Raw genomic sequence first — 5,442 nt, forward strand, 5'->3', positions numbered from 1 at the left:
TTTTGACAGTTTAGTTTCCTCAACTTGTTCAACAGCCACACCATTCGTTACCAGATTCAGCTGAGGTCTAGCACTTAAGGAATGATTTGGAATGATGCTCTTAGTTTTAGAGATGTTCAGGAACAGTTTATTACTGACCACCTCTTCAAAACAGACTGCAACTCTTTGTTAAAACCTCTTACAGCTCCCCCCTACTTTGTGCAATTTCCGCCTGAAGACATACCCAAATCTAACAGCCTGTAGCTCAGGCATAGAACCAAGGATATGCATATTCTTGGTACCACTTGAAAGGAAACACTGAAGTTTGTGGAAATGTGAAAGGAATGTAGTAGAATATAACACATTAGATCTGGTAAAAGGTCAAACAAATTAAAAACAACCGTTCTTCTGTATTTTTTTTGTACTATCATCTTTGAAAGGCCGTAATGTATTATTCCAGCCCAGGTGCAATTTAGATTTTGGCCACTAGATGGTAGCAGTGCATGTGCAAAGTGACTGATCCAATGAACCATTGCATTTCTGTTCAAAATGTTGTATCAAAACTGCCCAAATGTGCCTAATTTGTTTTTTTAATAACTTGTTGTTCATGTTCATAACTGTCACACCCTGACCATAGTTTGCTTAGTATGTCTCTATGTTTTGTTTGGTCAGGGTGTGATCTGAGTGGGCATTCTATGTTGGATGTCTAGTTTGTCTGTTTCTGTGTTTGGGCCTGATATGGTTCTCAATCAGAGGCAGGTGTTAGTCATTGTCTCTGATTGGGAACCATATTTAGGTAGCCTGTTTTGTGTTGGGTTTTGTGGGTGATTGTCTATGTTGATGGCTTGTGTTTTGTGTTGGGTTTTGTGGGTGATTGTCTATGTTGATGGCTTGTGTTTTGTGTTGGGTTTTGTGGGTGATTGTCTATGTTGATTGCTTGTGTCCGCACAGTTCTAATTAGCTTCACGGTCGTTATTTGTTTATTGTTTTTGTACAGTTTGTATTCAGTGTTCATTGCTTTCTTTAATTAAATATTCATCATGAACACATACCACGCCGCATTTTGGTCCTCCGATCCTTCTCGCCTCTCCTCTTCAGATGAAGAGGAGGACGTCCGTGACAATAACTGTGCACTCTCCTCAAACAATAGCATGGTATTCTTTCACTGTAATAGCTACTGTACATTGGACAGTGCAGTTAGAGTAACAAGAATTTAAGCTTTCTGCCTATATCAGATATGTCTATGTCCTGGGAAATGTTCTTGTTACTTATAACCTCACCTTAGCCTACGTTAGCTCAACCGTCCAGCGACGGGGACACCGATCCCGTAGTTAAAATCCAACCAGCCTTTATAGCTTGGTCTTTAATCAATGACACATTTGTGTTTTATGTTATTGGATAACATTTGATCTCTTTCACTGGCTTCTTCTTCTTATGTTTTAAGTGTGTTGCTATTTTACATACACTTCCTATTAAGTTTAAATTGAGGGTTGACTTGATGTTGGATCTTTAACTGATGATTGTATGAATGTAGACTCCATTAACTTTATAGTCTATCATTCTTATTAAGTCATTTTTTAAATGTGTGAACTAGGTTATAGGCCTACTAAATAAACTAGGTTACAGGCCTACTAAATACACTAGGTTATAGGCCTACTAAATACACTAGGTTACAGGCCTACTAAATACACTAGGTTATAGGCCTACTAAATACACTAGGTTATAGGCCTACTAAATACACTAGGTTACAGGCCTACTAAATACACTAGGTTACAGGCCTACTAAATACACTAGGTTACAGGCCTACTAAATACACTAGGTTATAGGCCTACTAAATAAACTAGGTTACAGGCCTACTAAATACACTAGGTTATAGGCCTACTAAATACACTAGGTTACAGGCCTTTAGGGCTGGGTGTAGGCCTACTAAATACACTAGGTTACAGGCCTTTAGGGCTGGGTGTAGGCCTACTAAATACACTAGGTTACAGGCCTTTAGGGCTGGGTGTAGGCCTACTAAATACACTAGGTTACAGGCCTTTAGGGCTGGGTGTAGGCCTACTAAATACACTAGGTTACAGGCCTTTAGGGCTGGGTGTAGGCCTTTAGGGCTGGGTTACAGGCCTTTAGGGCTGGGTGTAGACCTACTAAATACACTAGGTTACAGGCCTTTAGGGCTGGGTGTAGGCCTTTAGGGCTGGGTTACAGGCCTTTAGGGCTGGGTGTAGGCCTACTAAATACACTAGGTTACAGGCCTTTAGGGCTGGGTGTAGGCCTTTAGGGCTGGGTTACAGGCCTTTAGGGCTGGGTGTAGACCTTTAGGGCTGGGTTACAGGCCTTTAGGGCTGGGTGTAGGCCTACTAAATACACTAGGTTACAGGCCTTTAGGGCTGGGTGTAGGCCTACTAAATACACTAGGTTACAGGCCTTTAGGGCTGGGTGTAGGCCTCAAATGTGATCACATTTAGCCGATATTAGCGGGTTAGGCTTGGGTGTGGACCTCTGATTCCACCACATGTTCTCAGTGGTTGAGTATTTGCATCTTATATTCAAATGTACTGTACATAACACTACTTGTTTACCAGCAGTTTATATTCCAGCAGGATTGTACAGAGAAAATAAGAAATTCCTGTGACACTCCTCTGTCTGATGTGCCACACGCACGCACGCACGCACGCACGCACGCACTCACGCACGCACGCACGCACTCACGCACACACACACACACACACACACACACACACACACACACACACACACACACACACACACACACACACACACACACACACACACACACACACACACACACAGATAGGCATGGTGGTAGAATAAGACTTTTTATTTTGATGATATCTTGAAACTGCAGTGCATCAGGATTACTCAGGAGAAGGAGAGAAACGGCCGACCAAGTGAAAAATAAACCAAAAAAAATGGCATTTAAATCCAGGAGGAAATCTCAGCACAGACTAGTGTGTGTTAATCGGTCAAGACACACATACATACAGCCCCCCGCCCCCACAAATACATACAGCCCCCTCCCCCGCCCCCACAAATAAATACATCCCTGTCTAATCTCTGTGTCTCCCTGTCTAATCTCTGTCTGTCTCCCTGTCTAATCTCTGTCTGTCTCCCTGTCTAATCTCTGTCTGTCTCCCTGTCTAATCTCTGTCTGTCTCCCTGTCTAATCTCTGTCTGTCTCCCTGTCTAATCTCTGTCTGTCTCCCTGTCTAATCTCTGTGTCTCCCTGTCTAATCTCTGTCTATCTCCCTGTCTAATCTATATGTGTCTCCCTGTCTAATCTCTGTGTCTCCCTGTCTAATCTCTGTGTCTCCCTGTCTAATCTCTGTGTCTCCCTGTCTAATCTTTGTGTCTCCCTGTCTAATCTATATGTGTCTCCCTGTCTAATCTATATGTGTCTCCCTGTCTAATCTATATGTGTCTCCCTGTCTAATCTCTGTGTCTCCCTGTCTAATCTCTGTGTCTCACTGTCTAATATCTGTGTCTCCCTGTCTAATCTCTGTGTCTCCCTGTCTAATCTCTGTCTGTCTCCCTGTCTAATCTCTGTGTCTCCCTGTCTAATCTCTGTGTCTCCCTGTCTAATCTCTTTCTGTCTAATCTCTGTGTCTCCCTGTCTAATCTATATGTGTCTCCCTGTCTAATTTATATGTGTCTCCCTGTCTAATCTCTGTGTCTCCCTGTCTAATATCTGTGTCTCCCTGTCTAATCTCTGTGTCTCCCTGTCTAATCTCTGTGTCTCCCTGTCTAATATCTGTGTCTCCCTGTCTAATATCTGTGTCTCCCTGTCTAATCTCTGTGTCTCCCTGTCTAATCTCTGTCTGTCTCCCTGTCTAATCACTGTGTCTCCCTGTCTAATCTATATGTGTCTCCCTGTCTAATCTCTGTGTCTCCCTGTCTAATCTCTGTGTCTCCCTGTCTAATCTATATGTGACTCCCTGTCTAATCTCTGTGTCTCCCTGTCTAATCTCTGTGTCTCCCTGTCTAATCTCTGTGTGTCTCCCTGTCTAATCTCTGTGTTTCCCTGTCTAATCTCTGTCTGTCTCCCTGTCTAATCACTGTGTCTCCCTGTCTAATCTATATGTGTCTCCCTGTCTAATCTCTGTGTCTCCCTGTCTAATCTCTGTGGCTCCCTGTCTAATCTCTGTGTGTCTCCTTGTCTAATCTCTGTGTCTCCCTGTCTAATCTATGTCTGTCTCCCTGTCTAATCTATGTGTCTCCCTGTCTAATCTCTGTGTCTCCCTGTCTAATCTCTGTGTCTCCCTGTCTAATCTCTGTGTCTCCCTGTCTAATCTCAGTGTCTCCCTGTCTAATCTCTGTCTGTATCCCTGTCTAATCTCTGTGTCTCCCTGTCTAATCTCTGTGTCTCCCTGTCTAATCTCTGTGTCTCCCTGTCTAATCTCTGTCTGTATCCCTGTCTAATCTCTGTGTCTCCCTGTCTAATCTCTGTGTCTCCCTGTCTAATCTCTGTCTGTATCCCTGTCTAATCTCTGTGTCTCCCTGTCTAATCACTGTGTCTCCCTGTCTAATCTCTGTGTCTCCCTGTCTAATCTCTGTGTCTCCCTGTCTAATCTATATGTGTCTCCCTGTCTAATCTATATGTGTCTCCCTGTCTAATCTCTGTGTCTCCCTGTCTAATCTATGTGTCTCCCTGTCTAATCTCTGTGTCTCCCTGTCTAATCTATATGTGTCTCCCTGTCTAATCTCTGTGTCTCCCTGTCTAATCTCTGTGTCTCCCTGTATAATCTCTGTGTCTCCCTGTCTAATCTATATGTGTCTCCCTGTCTAATCTATATGTGTCTCCCTGTCTAATCTCTGTGTCTCCCTGTCTAATCTCTGTCTGTTTAATCTCTGTGTCCCCCAGTGTAATCTCTTTCTGTCTAATATCTGTCTGTCTAATCTCTGTCTATCTAATCTATATATGTCTAATCTCTGTCTGTCTCCCTGTCTAATCTATTTCTGTCTCCCTGTCTAATCTCTGTGTCTCCCTGTCTAATATCTGTGTCTCCCTGTCTAATATCTGTCTGTCTCCCTGTCTAATCTCTGTTACTCCCTGTCTAATCTCTGCCTGTCTCCCTGTCTAATCTCTGCCTGTCTCCCTGTCTAATCTCTGTCTGTCTCCCTATCTAATCTCTGTCTGTCTCCCAGTCTAAACTCTGTCTGTCTCCCAGTCTAATCTCTGTCTGTCTCCCAGTCTAATCTCTGTCTGTCTAATCGCTGTCTATCTAATCTATGTTTGTCTAATCTCTGTATGTCTCCCAGTCTAATCTCTATGTCTCCGTTTCTAATCTCTGTGTCTCCCTGTCTCTGTCTCCCTGTCTAATTTCTGTCTGTGTCTCCCTGTCTAATTTCTGTCTGTGTCTCCCTGTCTAATCTCTGTCTGTGTCTCCCTGTCTAATCCCTGTCTGTGTCTCCCTGTCTAATCTCTGTCTGTGTCTCCCTGTC

The sequence above is a fragment of the Oncorhynchus nerka genome, linkage group LG4, assembly GCF_034236695.1.
Source record: "Oncorhynchus nerka isolate Pitt River linkage group LG4, Oner_Uvic_2.0, whole genome shotgun sequence".
NCBI classification, from domain to species: Eukaryota; Metazoa; Chordata; class Actinopteri; order Salmoniformes; family Salmonidae; genus Oncorhynchus; species Oncorhynchus nerka.